At 42.5% G+C, this 18,989-nt stretch overlaps 1 long non-coding RNA gene across 1 annotated transcript; it reads left to right on the forward strand.

Annotated features, from left to right (window-relative positions):
- Positions 1 to 388: 388 nt before the first annotated feature.
- Positions 389 to 18,585, forward strand: LOC144303444 (uncharacterized). Its single transcript, XR_013370498.1, has 2 exons — positions 389 to 671; positions 17,121 to 18,585. It is a non-coding gene; the product is annotated as an uncharacterized LOC144303444 (long non-coding RNA).
- Positions 18,586 to 18,989: the final 404 nt, after the last annotated feature.

Here is an 18,989-nt window from a genome sequence, read left to right on the forward strand (position 1 = left end):
TCCCTCCTGCATATTGCAAGGCGGTCAGCAGCTTTGGCATGAATCCTGCTAACTTAGAGACCCTCTCACGGTCACCAATCCACAAGAATCCTCTTCCTTTTCCCTACTCTTCCAGTCCTCCTCATCCAAATCACCACTCCACTCAGCCTTGACTGGATGTTGGAAACCAATTAATCACCTGTCCAACCATTTCATCTAACAGATGAAGAAACAGGTCTATGGGGGAAAACAGCCTTGTAGATAGCCTCATGAGTCCATGGCAGGGGTGAAAACAGAACCCAGGTCTCTGACTAGCTGTCCAACAGACTTCCCAACACACCAAGGATAGGAAAGGTTTCATCACAATTGTTTTGCTTGAGCTGTGGCAGCTCCCTGGGGAGATGAACTGAGAAGGCTGGTTTGGTGACAAAGGCCGCTGTGATTGTTTGGTCATGTCTGCCAGGCAGGGGGATTGAGGAGCATGAGGGATGGTCAGTGCACCTTGCAGCATTTGGGGACTGCGTTGAACCTGACCAGAGTCCTCTACCACAACTCGGGTCGTTGGGGTCATTGGCTGCCACTTCACGTCTCCAAGGCTTAGCGAATTGTGAATTGATCAGTTGATTCAGGGCAATTCCCTTCTGCTCACATTGAAAGGAAAGTCACAGTCTGAAGGCCAGTCCCAGGACCAAGTAAGGACCTCTTTTCTGCTCAGCTTAGTGACTGGTATTGCCCACCCACCCCCTTTCCCACCATCTTGTCCCAATCCCAGAGACACATACTTACCTGGCAGGGGAGATACCATGATCACCAATCCCAGAGACACTTCCAAAGCTTTGCCTCTGTGGTGTAATCAGAAGAGTAACCCTTAAAAGATGAACAGCTTCAGTAATGGAATTTTTAGATTCCAACAGAGCCAACGAAGCCTATTAAAAAGGAGGGAGGGGGCTTATGGAAAAGGTCAAGCGTGATGCCAGTAATAATGTGCAGTACCAACTCTACTGAGAGGGGCACAGGTTTGCAAATTAAGGGACAATTAGGAAAATGTTTCTCTTCTTCCTTGTGGGTTTGGAAGAGCAAATGCAAACACAAATGCCCATAGGGACGACACATAACATAAATGAGTGAATCCCTGGTGTGTAGGACACTAGGGAACAGTGGAGACTGTGACTAATTGAGAAGACATACTCTAACCAAAGGAGTGCAGATTCTCAAACGGTTTTGAACACACAGCACTGGCCAAATAGAAGATGTTTGTGGTTTCATTTAGCTTTGGGGCTTTAGACTGGAAACTGTTCACTAGACATGTATTATCTAATCTAGCACTTAAGCACCCGTTAATCAGAAAATAAAGAAGCGTACCTGATGCTCAGAGGGTAGTAGTGGGGGGGGGGGTCTAAAGAAGACTGGTAAGGCCCTCCCCAACCTCTCTGACTGTTCTGTGGGACAAAGCACCTCGACCCTCTGGGGTCTGTCTGCGGACCATCTAGACATCGTTCCAGACTGAATAACTCAGACTTAAGAAATTGTACTGCTGGGGAGGGTGAGATAGAGCCCTGAGGGTTGGAGTTGGGATTTCCTAAAAAGCGGGAGCAGATTTTCAAGGCAGAGTAAAAAGATTTGCAAGTCAGACCTGTGTATTAGAAGCGAAAAGGAGGGAGTTTTCTCAGAGAAGCAAGAGGCTGGGGCACAGGGTTAGGGACTGGCCGGGCCCCAGGTGGGGCTGAGCTGCATAATACGGCAGCCCTGAGGGCTTGTGTTTCCCACAGACATACCTGGGATGAAGGGTTTAACTTCTTGGCGCTCTCTCTCAATCTATGGAGAAGAAACCATATTTAGCATGCATGCTTAAAATTTTTTCCATTGCTACACTGAGATTCCCTCTACCTAACTCTACCCACCTCCCCAGTTTCACTTCATATTATGATGTTGTGGAGAATAAAAGAGAGGAGGCCTGCTCTTCCAGTTTGGAGAAAGCATCTTCCTCTCAAGGGGACCATGAGCAAGCTTTCTGGGAAGCCCCAGTGAGCTGTTGGGGAGGAGTGAGAGGTACTGGAAGGTCTCTGCCGCACAAACCTCTCCTTCCTAATACACAGTAAAGGACTGTAACTCCCGACAAGGAAGCTGCTGAAGCTCAGATCAGCTCAGTTCAAGCAGAATGCCTGGTCTCTGCCCAAACCTCAGAACGAGCCGGTGGTAACGAACACTTGGATGGCTGTGTGACTCAGGGCAGTGGAAACTGTAAAATGCTCGGGAGAACAGAGAATCCTATAAATGCAAAATATTGTAATGAACCTTCCTCCCCAGACACTTTTCACCTTCGGGAGATGTTGTCTTTAAGACCCAGTCAGAATGATTTGAGTTGTAAGATTAGGAAACTCACCTGACCTCAAGAGCGAACATTTGGAGAAACCTAAGTTGTCTGGGAGAGCAGTTCTTGTACTGAGCTTGCTTCTCTTCCCTTGGAGGAGAGAAGGTGTGGACCCGGCGGAGGGGGGTGGGAGTGCAGGGGGTGGGTATTGCATGGTCTGGAGCTTCTGGAAAGTCTGGGTTTGAATCTCAGCTTTGTGACTGGTGGGACTTAGTCTCCCTGAGCCTCTGTTTCCTCACCTGTAGGAGGGGGTGATGACACTGGGCAGCCATGAGGTTGGGTGGGATTGTCTTTCAGAGTCCCCAAAACTTTGACCAACACAAAGTGGTGTAACAGTGATTTTATACACAGATGGGAAGGAAGGGAGACCTGTTGGATTCTCAGATGATGTCTATACTTTGGAAATAATCCAGCTCTTTACCCCAGGAACAGACCAGGGGCAAATGAGTTGTGTCCCTAATAGGAGAGCATAAGGATGTATTATTCGCCTGTGGCACAGGGGCCTGTCAGAACTACCCACCAGGGCAGTTATGGACTCTGGGACCCTGGAGATCCTGAGAGGTCTAAGGTCAAGGCCCCCCAAAAATGGCTGTATCCCAGGATCGGGGGCAGTGGGACTGCTTACCCTCCAGAGGCACCCTTGCTGTGGTCTCGGGTACTGGTGACATCTGCACCCCTTTGGCACCTTCTTTCACCAAGCCTTCCTGTGACTGGAGCATCTGTAGCCCTCCTCAGCCCAGAGGCAGTGATTTGGCACCAGACAACTTGCATCTGTTTTTAAGTGGCTTGTTCTCTGGGACACAGACAAGGGTGTAAAGACTGTCACCATTCAGGTGACCTAGTAAGGCAGTGAGAATTGCTGGGAACCTGAGGGTTCAGAACCAACTCCCCTTAATTGAAGAAAAGGTATCTTTGCTTATAGGATAAAGTTCAAGCCCTGGAGCCTGCACCCGAGGCATCCCCTAATGGCCTAAGCCCACTAGACCAGGCCCATGGCCACAGCAGCCATGACCCCTCCAGCCTGTTGCCCAGCCCCAAGACACACTTCCTGCCCTTGCATACATGTCTCCCTCACTCCTTATTTCCACCAACTCAATGCCTTTCTATTCATCAATGTCTCTAAGAAAACTCCTCTTTCCCCCCCCCCCCAAAAAGTAACATACTCCTTTCATCACATCCTTAACTTGACTGATCCACCCACACATCAATGTCCCCCAACAAGTACAGAAAAACAATCAAAATGGAAGCAGGCTGAGTATGCATTTCCATTCTGGGGGCTCCTGAGGGCCATCTCTGGCTTCCCAGGTCTGGGGTTCTGTGCTCCAGTGGTGAGAGTTGCCTCTGAGTGCTTTCTCTTGTCCACCCTACTACTTTCTCTCTCTCTCTCTCTCTCTCTCTCTCTCTTTTTAAGATTTTATTTATCTGACAGAGAAAATACAAGAGCACAAGTGGGGCAGAGGGAGAGGGAGAAGCAGACTCTCTGCTCAGCAGGGAGCCCAATGTGGGGCCCAAGCCAGTGACCCTGAGATAATCATAACCTGAGCCAAAGCAGATGCCTAATTGACTGAGCCACCCAGGAGCCCCCACCCTACTACTTTCTGGCTCTGGACTTTGGCTTTGTGCATAGATCCCAGAGTTGGTTCAAACAGTCTGTAATTGTTTTGGTGGCCCAGCTATATGTGACAGGGAATTCCTGGTCCTAGCCCCAGATTCTTAGGTCCTCACGCAGCTTTCCAACCCCAAGGAAGGAGTCAGGCCGTTCCTTGGTCTTGCTCCCCATCCTTTTATTCTATAACTTATCATTTTATCTTGTAACAATGTGTCTTCATGACTGAGGCCCTCCGGGGACTGTGAGTGATTTGAGGGCAGAAATATGGCACAGTGGGTGTCAAAACATATTTCATAAATGAATGCATGAATAAGTTATGGTCAGTCTCTTGTATATTAATATTTGTATGATATTACTATAAATGATATTTTAGGACAATGAATTATATAGAAATCCTTGTTATCATCCATGACTTCCATTTCAAGCCCTCTTAAGAGGGAGGAAAAAGAATCTCTGCCTCTCTGGCCCCAGAGTGGGGAGAGTGGGGAGGGAGGTCAAAGGAAAATTTTAGGTTTTGTCCTTGTATTCTCTAAAGCCACTACTGTCTTTGGGGCTTTTCCACCTCAGTAGTTTGAATTTGGATTAAGTCTGTTCCTCGGTTATCTATTCTGAACTTCATCTTAAATTGGTCATGGCTCATTGCTATTGCTTCACATTTCATCCATTGTGTTTCCTCTTTTATTACTTCTATAGGTTGTGAGTTAGGATAATAAAGTCAAGATAAAATCACCCCGAACCATTTGTAGCTCTGGGAAGCTGGCACAGGGCTGTCAGAAGCTGGCTAGGTGCCACCGAGAGGAGGAAATGTTCTTCCTTGTTGCCAGCCTTATCAGGACTCCTTAACAGCCTCTTGCCAAAATTTTAGGAAAATGATGAGACTCTTTCCTGGAGCTATTCTGTATGTTTCTATAGGTGGAGAGTCTTTCAACAAGTATTTTGGCTATAGATGCCTCTTGTGTTTTTTCATTGGATGAAGTCTGTAACTTGAGCTTTATGTTGTGAAATACTGACATAGAGATATTAATCATTGTGCATAGGTGAGGTATTGTTGTCATCATCAACAGCCACTCATATTAACTGAGGGTTTATAGTGTATGGAATCCTGCTCAGGGTGTGCTCATGAAAGAATAACTAGAGACTTCTCTCTCTCTCTCTTTCTCTCTCTCTTTTGCCATGAAAATGTTCTTTGGGGGAAGATGAGGAGCAGAGAGAATGGGAAGAGCTTATGAGAAGCCAATAGGTTATCACAACTTTATTCTTTTAAATATTTACTTTATATCTCTTAGATGCCAATTCAGATAAAGACTCCTTTTGGATCATTTAATTTACTTGAACACATGAGTTGTTTTTCTTATTTGGTGGAGAAGTTTGTCTATCTGGCATGGACCAACTGAATTTCAAATTCGCCAGTGTTGAGAAGATGCTTCCATAAGCATGTCTTTACTCAGTCAATATGCATCAATCAACAGTGTTTACTGAGCCCCGACTACGTGCCCAGGCCTGTGTTTGAAGGATCCAGAGAGGAGAAAGGCGCTGCTTCTCCCTTCTCCTTGTGAGTTTAATCTAATCATATTGTCCTCAGTTCAAATCCTAGTTCTGTAACTTAGTAGCAAAGTGGAACTTGGGCAAGTTGTGTAATACCTCTGAGCTTCTGTTTCTGTCAAAATGGGAATGATGATAGCACCGCCCTCGCAGGGCTGCTGTAGGGATTGAAGGAAATAGTGGGTGTGTGTTGCAGGATGCATCTATGACTGTTGACTTTCTTCCCCTTCCTTGAGTCTATAGCCTACAGAAGCTCCATGTGGGAAGGGTAGTCCTAGCAGCCCTGTGTGAAGGCCTGTTTCTCAAGGCCAAGGGCTGTTGCCTCCATGGCCCCGTGAAAGCAGGCCCAAGGTGGCCAGCTCTCAGCAGAGGCTGCAGACTGGCTGCCTGCTGGCCAAAGCCAACCTTAGACCCTTCCAATCTGTCCTATGTGATGTTGAAATAAACGGAATTCCTTGCCAATGTTTAAATATCGGAAGATATCCATAAACCCTAGAATCTGGGGATTCTCTTGAAAATCAGAGATTTTCAAATCCTGGCCTTTGACACTCAGATGGAGCTGATGAGAAGCTGCCTTCTTTGGACGGGTCAAGTACTCTCCTGATCACTTGTCACCTCCCACAGGGGGACAAACCATGATCAAAGGGCAGAATTTGGCTCAGATCTGGTCGGAATTCAAAGCAAAGTGAAGAACCAAGCCAAGAGTGATGAGCTAGGGGTAGCACCAGCCCTAAGAGGATCCCCCAGAAGAGGAAAGGCTTCATTTTCATTCATTCATTCATTCATTCATTCATTCATTCATTCATTCAACAAATATTATTATAGAATACCTTGATTTGCAAGTCACTGTATCCACTATAAGAAAGAATATTTATAGAGAAGTCTCTACAGATCAGGCTCTAACTTAAGACTGCAAAGCACTGGACGGCCCCCTAAGACAACAATTATCTGGTCCAACCTGTCAATAGTGTCAAGATTGAGAAACCCTGAATTATAGGCATTAATATAGATGAATTTCATAACTATAACGTTAAGTACAGAAAGCAAGTTATATATAGGATATATATAGGATATATATAGGAAGGATATATATACTGTGTAATATTATGTCTTAAAAGTTCAAAAGGCAAAAAAAACAAAAGAATACATTATATAGGGACTCACACAAATATAGTAAAATTATACTGAAAGCAAGAAAAATAACATAAGAAAAATATCAGTTTCCCTGGTGAGGAGACATGATGGTCTTGGGAAGGAGTATACAAGAAAATGCAATGCTATTGCAATGTTATAATTTTTAAAGTGGTGGATGGGTTCATGCTTATTGGTTTTATGCTACATAACTTATATATACATTACATATATTCTACATATCAAATACTTCAGAATTAAATTAATATATTTAAAATATATTTTAGTATATTTTTAAAGGAAGGCACACCACTGTTTGCAGTGGTGTGCCTAGGGACTGAGTTTCTGGGGGACTTTCTCCTCCATTTCAGATTTTTTTTCACGATGTATATGCAAACATTTGAATTAGAAGAAAATAATAAGAAAAAAACAGGGAAAAATATATTAGACTCCTTTCTCTTTTTTTCTTTTAAAGATTTTATTTTTTATTTTTAAAGATTTTATTTATTTGAAATAGTGAATAAGAGAGAGAGAGAGGGAGCATGAGCAGGGGCAAGGAGCAGAGGGAGAGGGAGAAGCAAACTCTTTGCTAAGTGGGGAGCCCAATGTGGGGCTCCATCCCAGGACCCCAGATCATGACCTGAGCCGAAGGCAGATGCTTAACAGACTGAGCCACCCAGGTGCCCCAAAGATTTTATTTTTTTTAAGTAATCTTTTTACCCATCTTGGGGCTTGAACTCACAACCCCAAGATCAAGAGTTGCATGCTCTACCAAATGAATTAGCCAGACACCTAGACTCCTTTCATACATAAGGACTGTGTTTCAAAACCTCAGGTATGCCCAAATCCAAATATTGCCACCATAATTCATCAAATCTAAAACACTATTATGAGATGCACCATCATTTTATGTATCACTAAGAATAAAAACAAAATACTGCCAAATAAGCTGTGACACAACATTTTATCACTTGGATCTTTTATTTTATACCTATTGAAAGAGCTTTCTCGGACTCATTTAGATATTTTACCGTTATTACATATCATTCCTAAGTAAAAAGGGACACATAAGTTTGCTAACGTATTCCTAAAGTATCTTCACATCCAAAGTCAACTCCCCTGGATCATTTTTTAGAGTGAGTGAGTGAGATCTGTGTTTTCCACACAATGCCGTCCTCCCTGCCACCAAGAGTGTTGGTGACTGTGCATTTTCTCAAAGAGTGCTCTGTGATTGGCCTCTTGGATTTTCTTCCAAGCCCCTGACTCCTGTTCTGGCACTTGATCTCACCAGAAGGTGTCAACAGACATTTTCAAACATCAAGCAGGACTCATGTTCCTTCCCCAAATAGTCCTTCAATGTTTTGTCGAGAGAAGTATTGATGGTTGGCACCATTCTGGTCACACACAGGAAACAATAGCCAAGGTTGCACATGTGTGGCAATGCCGATGGCAACGCAACACTAGCTGGCTACTAGCATTTGTCAAATGCCAAGGATTATAGTAAGTGTCTCAATTTCAGAAGTGTTACCATGTATAAAAATGCAAATACCGAGACTGATGAATTATAGAAATGTCACCTCCCCCAAAACGCATCTGTGATCCAAAGTAGAAAACAATGAAGTAAAGAACAAGGAAAGGGCAAATGACCATGGGCAGGTCACAGGCCTTCAAGGTCTCTTAAAAACGGTGTTGGGAGCAGTCCTCCGCTGGTAATCACAGAAGCAGGATTATCTGTAGAGGACTTAAAAACAAAAATATTGAAACTTCTAGAATCCTTTTGCTTTTAATTATCACAGTGCACTGGCAACTCTAAATATCCTCCCCCTACCCCTGAAATAATCATCCCTGAAAGGAATCTTTTGTTGGCTTAAGTTCTAAAGGATTGCAGCTATTGTTTAATTATAAATGAATTCTAATAAATGAACAAATATTGAAAATTGAGGGTGCCTGGGTGGCTCAGTCAGTTAAGTGTCTGCTTTCAGTTCAGGTTATGATCCCTGGGTCGTGAGATTGAGTCCCACATCGGGCTTCCTGCTCAGTGGGGAGTCTGCTTCTCCCCCTGACCGCCCCCCATGTTCTCTCTCTCTCTCTCTCTCTCTCTCAAATAAAGAAATAAAATCTTAAAAAAAAAAAAAGAAAATTGGTGTTATGATCACTTCTCCCTTAATAAACATGATATTCTATGTGGAAATTCATTCAGTGAAGCACTGGTTCTACAGTGACCTCCATCATACATGGTCAGACTTTGCTAATGCTCAAGACCCATCTTGAGCCCACACTGGACCCAATTCATGTCTCCAGCCCTTGTGGTACTATCACTTCCTGCATTTCAACTGCGCATTTGCAGTAAACGATGATATAGCACGATGATTGTCAAGAACTCGAATGACTTCGGTTCTGTCATTCTCTACAACCGCGTGCAGTTGTCATCTGTGTTTCTTTTTACTTATTTATTTTTGGTTGTCCTTCGTGTTTAAAATTTAAAATACCAAAACAGAGTAAGAACTGAGAGATCAAACATTTTTAGGTAGGTAGAATTTTTAGTTCACACATGAATTATTTAATGATTTTGGATGATATATTTTACATGTATTCATCTTAAAAACTGTTACATGTTTAAAAACTAAAGAACAAATCAAGAAAACAGAAACTTTGCTCATATTATTCATTGCTACAACAAATTAATAAGTGGATGTAAGTTTTTTCCTCTTTAAAAGATGAGACACATATAATTAAGAAATACTGCTTATTTGTTTTTTTCCTTTTTTGTACTGTTATATTTATTTATTTTTCCCTGACACAATTGTCCATATAAAGTTAAATAAAAGAAAGCTTTGGGGTGCTTGGGTGGCTCAGTAGGTTAAGCGTTTGACTCTTGGCTTCGGCTCAAGTTATGATCTCAGGATTGTGGGATGGAGCCCCACATGGAGCCCTGCATCTGGCTCTGAGATCAGCATGGAGGCCACTTGAGATTCTCTTCCTCTCTCTCTCCTTCTGCCCCTCTCCTGCTTGTGTGCATGAATGCTCTCTTGCTCTCTCTCAAATAAATAAATAAATCTTTAAAAATAAATAAATAAAAGAAAGCTATTACTCACTGATTTTTTTTTCCTGGCCACTAATACTATTTTCTTTATTTGATTATTATTATTGAAAATAATTTTGTTGGACGCTTGGGTATCTGAGTCAGTTAATCATCTGCCTTTGGCTCATGCGCGCGCTCTCTCTCTCTCTCTCTCTATCTCAAATAAATAAAATTTTCTTTACAGAAAAACTTGGTCACATGGGGGAGGAGAGCATTAAAAAATCAACAGAAGGGTCACAACCCAGAGAGGCCTAAGGAGATGGGGGACAACCAAAAACAATGTGGCATCCTGGATGGGAGTTTGGAACAACAGCAAAAGGATGGTAGCTAAAAACTAAGGGAAGCTGAGTAAAGTAGAAACTTTAATAATAATGTATCAATATTGGTTCATTGTAACAAGTATATTATAGCAATGTAAAATGTGAATAATTGGGGAAACTGGGTTTGGAGTCTATGGGAAATCTCAATTTCTGTATACCTAATAGAGTTTTAAAATGAAAAGTTCACCAAAAAAAGTGAAAGATCAGCTCCAGAGACAAATATGCTGGCTATATCACTGCTTAAAGATAACCCAAACCTGAGTTTTCTTTTCTTTCTTTTTCTTTTTTTTTTTTTTTTTTTAAGATTTTATTTGTTTATTCATGAGAGGGATGCCTGTATGGCTCAGGTCCTAACCCTGGGATCCGGGATCGAGTTCCACATCGGTCTCCTTGTGGAGAGCCTGCTTCTCCCTCTGCCTATGGCTCTGCCTCTCCTCTCTCTGTGTCTCTCATGAATAAATAAATAAAATCTTAAAATATATATATATATGTTTATTTATTCATGAGAGACACAGAGAGAGAGGCAGAGACACAGGCAGAGGGAGAAGCAGGCTCCTCGCTGGGATCCCGATGCTGGACTCCATCCCAGGACCCTGGGATCATGACCTGAGGCAAAGGCAGATGCTCAACCACTGAGCCACCCAGGTGCCCACCAAACCTCAGTTTTCTAATCTGCCAACCCAAGGGGTCTTCTGCAGTCCCTTTTAAGGACTCTGTCCTCATGCCTCCATTGTGCTTCCCCAAATTACTCCTATTGCCATAACCCTTTGAGCTGTGACATATCTTATTTTTTTCTCAATCTCTTTCCTCTAGTTCAACTGTTCCAAAGTGTGATTGGTGGAGCCCTGTTGATCCCCGAGACCATTCTGGGGGGTTTGTCAAAACTATTTTCATGATACAGCAAGATGTTTTTGCTTCTTTCCTCAGATTGGCATTCGTACCGATGTTACAAAAGCAATGATGGGTAAACTCCTGGCACCTTGGCACAAATAAAGGGAGTGGCCCCCATGGGTACCATGAGTCATTACATTCTTTACTATGATGCATTCGCAGTTAGAAAAAAAGCCAGATTCCTGTAAGAATGTCCCCAATGAAGCTGTGAATGTATCTATTGTATTAAATCTTAACTCTTGAGCACATGTCTTTTTAAAGTATCCTGTATGGGATGCCTGGGTGGCTCAGTGGTTGGGCATCTGCCTTTGGCTCAGGTCGTGATCCCGGGTCCCGAGATGAGTCCCACATCGGGTTCCCCGCAGGGAGCCTGCTTCTCCCTCTGCCTGTGTCTCTGCCTCTCTCTGTGTGTCTCTCATTAATAAATACATAAAATCTTAAAAAAATAAGTAAACTATCCTGTATGATGAAATGGGAAACAGGAGTGAAGTACTTCTACTAACTACTGAAGAATAGTGACAGTTGTCTTGGGAAGCTTTTGTGCAATTGTTTTGCGTGACAAACTGAATTCCCCTATTTCCTGAAATGCCATTTTTACTTGAAAGAGCTCAAGCCTGACAAAGTGTAGTTATTCAGACTTGAATATTTGGCAGTCATTCTCTTAAATATAAACAAAGTGAGCCAGTCACTTTAAGGAAAACAACTGATAGTATTGTTGCCAATGATAAAATTCAAGTTTTCAATGGAAAATGAGCTTTGGAAAGCCAATATTTGCCATTGGGAACTTGACAGCTTTCTCATACTTAAAGACTTTTCTAATGACATCAGTGGTGAAGAAAGAGGACTTTGCTGCCTTCATAGTGACCTCAAACTTTCTACTTGGATTCTGCTTTCCAGCCTGTTTCATGACTCAGGGGGAAGACCCTGAGTGCAAAGCATCCCTGATGGGAACTGACACTCCCCCCTCAGCAACAAGGACTGCCCTGAGCCACCAAGGCCCCGCCCATGATTGACTGCAACACATAAATGGATTTGACCTTCACTGCCCACCTGCTGGTACCCGCCCACCTTTGTCCCACATTCTCCTTACATAAACCTGGAAGTGTTTTTGGCCACTTTGGAGGTTGTCTTTGAGACAACCACTGTCTTCTTGGTTTTGGCTTCATTGCGATAAACTCCTTCCTGGTTTCACCACCATTCGTTTCTCTGCCTCTGGACTGGTCAAGTGACTGGACCTGATCTGTTTGGGACCCCTGGAGATAGATGCCCTTGCACCCCTGCACCCAGGCTACAATCATATTAATTAATGTGACTTTCTGGACAACCCTCTTGGGTCCCCTCTCTCTTTGGGAGCTTTTTATTTCCACTCAGTAAACTTTGCTTTGCTGCCCACCTAAATAAATAAATAAATAAATAAATAAATAAATAAATAAATAAATAAAGATTTTTTGATATTATATAATGAACGATGTCCACATTTGGAAGATCTGTATAACTCAGTGAGCCACTATTTTCCAAATGACCAAAGCATGTTAAAATGGTCATACGTGAGTAAAATGATCCATTCAAAGCACATGGATTTTCACATAACAGAGTGGGAAAAGTTCATTAATGTGTTCATAATCAACACTACAACCAAACTTCAAGAAACCATCTTTGGGGTGCCTGGGTGGCTCAGTCAGTTAAGTGTCTGCCTTGGGCTCACGTCATGATCTTGAGGTCCTGGGATCAAGCTTCATATGGGACTCCTTGCTCAGCAGGGAGTCTGCTTCTCCCTCTGCCCCTCCCCCTGCTCATGATCTCTCATTCATAAATAAATAAATAAATAAATAAATAAATAAATAAAATCTTTAATAGAAAACTATCAATAAGTTTTAAAGTGGTAGCAAGAGGAATATTCACAATTATCTGAAAAGGCTATTAAAATACTCCTCCCGGGGCACCTGGTGGGCACTGGGTGAAGCACACAACTCTTGATTTTGGGGTTGTGAGTTCAAGCCGCATGTTGGGTGTAGAGATTACTTAAAAATAAACACAAAAAATAACTTAAGGAAAAATAAAGGATCCTTGGCTCCACACAGGAGAGAATCGAACATGAGCCAGGAGGAGGTGAAAGCAGAGTTTATCGAAGATATAAATAGAGAGAGCAGATAACAGATGGAGTGAATGTCCAGGAGACTCAGAAAGGAAAGAGGAAATTTCCTCTTTGTTCAGGGTTTGGGGGTTCTTAAAGGGAATGGCGGTCTGGTGTATGTGTCCTCTCAAGCATTTAGGAACTGGTTAGAGCAAGGACAAGGCCCAGGTGTCCATCATAAGTCACTTCTTCTTTGAAGTCAGGGGTCCTGGTGTTGAGATGTATAGAGCCAGTGGTTTAGATATTACCTATTGTGCCGGAAGACCCCAAACATATCGTTAATTCTTTATCCCTTACAAGGAGGACATAAGTTAAGGCATTTGGAAAGCAAGGATACAGGTCCTAGTAAGAATAGAAGGAGGAAAGGAGGAAGAAAAAAAGAGCTTTTTTCTGTCATGGGGTCCCTGTGGTTCCCCTGACTCCTCAATATGAGAATCCAGCTGTCTTCTATTAGCTAGACATCAAAGGTATTTGCAAAAACCCAAAAGAATGCCACTTTTCTCACCACTTTTTGGTGTGGAAAATATAGTTATTTTTCATAAGCTATGTCATTTATGTTAATGGGTAATGTGTTTGTTATTGTCATTTTTAAAAGAATAGTAAAAATAATACTTCTAAATGTTCTCTTTTAATTTTTACTTATTTTTAAAAGATTTTATTTATTTATTCATGAGAGACACAGAGAGAGAGGCAGAGGGAGAAGCAGGCTCCCCACGGGAAGCCCAATGCAGTACTCTGATCCCAGGACCCAGGGATCATGACCTGAGCCAAAGGCAGATGCTCAACCGCTGAGCCACCCAGATGCCCCTTCTCTTTTAATTTTTAATACTGACCTATCAACAGATACAGCCCAGAGAAACAAAAGTTCTTAGACTCCTCAATAATTTTTAAGGATGTAAAGGTATCCTGAGACCAAATTGGTTTGAGAACAGTTTCCTACTCTAAGACAGATCCATTTCCTTTATCTCCTCTCCCATTTCATCCTCTGGAAGAATTCCATATGTCCTGTACCTCCTATGGGCAAACACTCAGTTCTTTCTCATGGAGAAGTGGGATGCAACCATTTGGCAAGTCATGTGACTTGACATTTCAGCCTCTGACTTCTGAAGCTACTTTCAGCAAACAACCAAGGAGTTTTTCTCCATGTTATTTTCTTCCTCCTCCTTTCTTTATATTTACTCATTCACTTAATAAACAGTATAGAATACCCTTTAATAATAAATAAAATTAAATAAAAAAAATAATAATAAATAAAATTACCTAATTTTTATGAAACACCTGAACCCAGATACTATATATAAGTTAATTATCTCATTTAATCCCTTCACAGTGCTATGAGGCAGTTATTATTCCCACTTTACAAGTAAAAACTAAAGGTCAAATGACTGAAGTGACTTGCTCAAGGTCATGCAAGAAGTAAGTGATAGAGTCAAGAAGTGACCCCAGGCCTAAGGGACTCAGATTTGATGGGTTTAACTCGCTTAAAATTGTTCTGGGGAAGGATATGAATAAATTGACAAAATATATTCCCTGTGGTTTAGGAGCTTACAGGCCAGCAGAGGAGATTAAACAATTTTGCAAACATTTGGTATTAAATTTTCTTTTCTGTCCTGCCTTATTCAAGAAAAAAAATCTTGTTTTCCTTAAGTGAACTCTACCCACAATGTGTGGTTTGAACTCACAACCCAGAGATCAAGAGTCACACGCTCTACTGACTGAGCTAGAGGCACTCCAAGAAAAAAAAAAAAGTTTTTTAACAGAACTTTAGTGGTTTGTATGTGTTCACTGTCTGATTCTCCCAAGAGTTTGGGAACATTAATAAGCATTCACTGGGAAGTGACCAGTGACCATGCCCTGAGCAGAGCTTTGGAGACTGAAACAAACAAACAAAAACCAACAAAAATAGGCCTTGCCCTCCAAGAGCTTACAGATCAGTATGTAATGAGGGCTGGGGGGTAGAAAACCTCACAGATAGCTTCAGTGTTAGGAAGGATGAGGTGAGTTCAGTGAAAGAGGCACAGCATCACAGGGGATGACAGAGATTATGGGACGGAGAGGGGACACCTCATTGGGACAACCAGAAAACGCTTCTTAGAAGAGGTGGCATCTGAAGGGTGTGGTGAATGGAGAAGGTAGAAGTTGTGAATTGGAGGCGGCAGAAGGATGTGAGTAGTTGCCAAAGCTTCGCTTCTCTGGAAGCAGCATCTGAGGCCCACATCTATGAAAGGAAGAGAGAGGAAGCGGGATTGCACAGAAGTGGAATTGCAATTCAGGCTTGATAAAGCCTTGGCCAGCTGGGTGGGGAATTGATTCTGCTTGGAGTAGTGCTCGGCACGGCTTTCTCAGGTGTGGTTTATGGGCTAGGCCTTTATACTCCCATCTCATTTGGTCTTGCTGTGGGACAGCTCTGGGTTGCCCTGAGGTGTGACCACGGGTGAAGTGACTAGCTGCAGTCAGTGTGCTGAAGGAAAGTGACTTGATCAGAGCTCTCCTTTAAGAAGGATAACCTGTAGCAGCTTGCCAGGCAGATTCAAGGCCAAAGGTGTAAGTTCATCCTCGGGCTCTGTGTCCTGTTCCTCTTCTCTGGAAATGACCCGACTCCGTCCACATGGTGACGGTGCTTGATTGTGGAAATTCGTGGGCACAGTGGGATCCCATCCCTGTGGCACAGTTGAGTGGTCCAAGGATGGAGGCCCAACCCAGGGGGCTAACTAGGATTCCTGTGTGGGAACTTGGAATTGAGCCTGGGAGACTCTAGTCCCTGCCAGGTCTGGTCTCTGGAAAGCAGATGTAAAATTTCAGCTGTGGTTCAATGGCCATGATTTCCACCATGAAGTCTGAGGAACAGGAGAAGGATTTGCACCTCTCATGGAAAGGTACACAGAAAGAGGTACCAAAAGAGTCTTGGTGGGATGCCTGGGTGGCTCAGTCAGTTAAGCGTCTGCCTTCAGCTCAGGTCATGATCTTCGAGTCCTGGGATGGAACACCGTGTTGGGAATCACTGCTCAGCAGGGAGCCTGCTTTTCCCTCTTCCTCTGCCCCTCCACTCCTGCTCATCCTCTTGCTCTGTCTCTCTCAAAATTAATAAATAAAAAAATCTTTTTTTTTTAAAGAGCCTTGGTGAATTCTTACCCTTGCCTAACATTTTTTGAGGTTTTGTATGACATCCCTGTAATCTTTCAATGAATCTTACTTTCCAGCCTTTGTTCTTTTTCTTAAAAAACAAAAACAAAAACAAAACAGTTCATATCCATTATTAGCTCCATTTCATAAAAAGTCTTACTTGGGAGACCAGTTGGGAGCTACCAAACTAAGAAGCCATGAGAATCTTCTTTTTCTTAATTTTAAAAATAAGTTTTATTTACTTAAATAATCATTATACCCAATGTGGGGCTCAAATTCATGACCCCAAAGACCAAGAGTCACATCCTCCTCCAACTGAGCCAGCCAGGCTCCCAAAGCCATGGGAGTCATAAGAAAAGGGCCAATAATGGGAATGCAAAGAAGATTGAGTTGAAAAGGGTTAAGTCTGGTGGCAAATGGAATGTGGAAGGGGCAAAAAAGAGAGAGAAAGAAGAAAGAGTTTGGGTGCTTTTGTGACTGGGGGATTGTTAGTCCCAGAAGCCAAAATAGGAAGTCAGGAACTGCCCTAGACATGGGGCAGGGCATGGCGATTCCAGTGTGGCTTATGCTGGCAGATGCTCCATGAGCCCCTGGCTTTTCTGTGGCCTTCTTCCTGTGTGCACCTAATGCTTCTAAACAACCTTCTTCCTTCCAGGACAAGTGCATATTTTCTACTCCACTCTCCACCCCCACTCTCCTACAAATGTAATAATTCCATTCTTATATATCCAATCATTCAGTCCAAGGAAAGATCTTCCCGTCCTTGTTACCTGAGTCTTCAATTCCATTCGTTCATTTATTTAATCATATATTCCTATAACATTTTCAACCAGAATTTGTAGACTAACCACTCTGTGCTAGATAATGGAATATAAAGATGATGAAGGAATTCTGTCCCTGGTCACAATCTAACAGGACAATTTTTTTTTTTCTAACAGGATAATTAAACCATCTGGTAGAGTAAGGCACAAAGACAGGAAAATGCACAAATGATAAATATACAGCTCTGGAATTTTCACAAAGTGAGCACATCCATGTAACCATGAACCTAAATCAAGAAACCGAAGGAGATCAGCATCCCAGAAGCTGCTTTTGGTCACCATCCCTTCCCAATGACACAGATGCATTCGCCAAAGCCCTCTCTAGCTGCAGCTGGAAAGATGGGTCAGGGGAGTTGAAATTTGTCAGGAGGCAACAGCAGTGGTTCCTGTAAGAGATGGTAGAAAAAGAGAGGCAGGGTCAGATTAGAAGAGCATTGAATGTGAAAGAAATGACATTATGGCACTGCAGGAATTCACCATACGCGTGTACCCCTCCAGGCGATTGTGACCTGACCTTGAGAGTTTCCAATGGTCTGTGTGATCATTAAAAAGTACCCAGAGCCTGACAGGTATAAGCAAAGGCCTCCACCCTCAAAGAGAGTTGCATCTCAATGCACTGTGGCTTTTAAAGGAAGGGAGTTTTTTTGTCAGCTTCCTGGATTGTTTAAAAACAACAAAAACCAAATTGGACCTTGTAATAAGTGACTACTGATACTTCCTGAATCTTCAGCCTGGAAGACTCTTGAGGCACATTGGCAAAGCCCCGTGGCACCAACTCACGCAGTTTAATTTCACAAACACCCACACAATATTATAGAGTGAAAATTTTTTTAAGTCATAAAAAAAAAACAGTATAATTGGAATACATGTTTCTGCAACCCTAACACAGTAATAACTTGCCTGTAAACACCTTCCTTGAAGAATTGGTTAATAGGATGTACAATACACAGCAAAGGAAATTGTTTATTCCACAAAGGCTTGAAAAATGGGTCATTGATGTCTCTTATGAACCTGAGATGATTCTAGAAGATGATGGTGATTCTAGAATAGAATAAAGTAACAACCTTCAGAAGATATAAGGTGGAGTACATTTATGTAAAATAGAAATCTCCCCTGTCTGTGGTTGTCTCATTAGCAAAATGAAGGCATTGAGCAAGACCTGTGGTTTTTGATTTTGACCTGTGGAGGTGGGTCCATGGGCCTCTCTCAGCACCACGCCTCTCCTGCTTTAACTAGAGCTTCTTTGCTCTCACCTATTTAAATATTGGATTTTCTGTGTAAGATTTTGTTTGAAATAAAAGAAGGATCACATAATTCAAGTAGAATTGGTAAACCACTGGAAGAGATGAGCTCCACTGTCCCATATAGTTCTTAAAATTCTAGGAATCCAGCTAACACGTGTCTGACTTATGAAAGGTGATGAAGATACAGAGATTAAAAGGAAAAAAAACCCTAGGGGCGCCTGACTGGCTGAGTTGCTGGAGCATATGACGTGATCTCTGGTCATGAGATCAAGCCCCACCTTGGGATAGAGCCTACTTAAAACAAAAACAAAAACAAAAACAAAAACAAACAAAACAACCCTCTCATTCCTAGGTGTAAGAAATTCACCAGTCCACAGGTGCACGTGCGAGTATGCAGATGGGGGTATGTGTGAAATACCATGTGTGATATTAAAGATAGTAACATGATAATGTCTAAAATGAAGTATGGAACTAGCATTTGAGAGATGATTTCGGAAGTTTTTAGAGAAGGTGACATTTGAGTGAATGTTGTTAAAGGCAGAGAGATCAGCAATGAGCAAAGCTACAGAGGCCACAGAAGGGTCATGGTTGGGGGACCACAGGTAGCTCGGTATGTTCCCTGTGTACCCAAGGACTGTGGCTAGAAGTAGCCATGAGGGATGCTGAGGAACCAGCTGAGTAGAGTAGACACTCCTCCCAAACTCTCAGCTTCCATGAGTTCTTTTTGCGTTGATACTGGATC

The sequence above is a fragment of the Canis aureus genome, chromosome 32 (assembly GCF_053574225.1).
Source record: "Canis aureus isolate CA01 chromosome 32, VMU_Caureus_v.1.0, whole genome shotgun sequence".
NCBI lineage: Eukaryota > Metazoa > Chordata > Mammalia > Carnivora > Canidae > Canis > Canis aureus.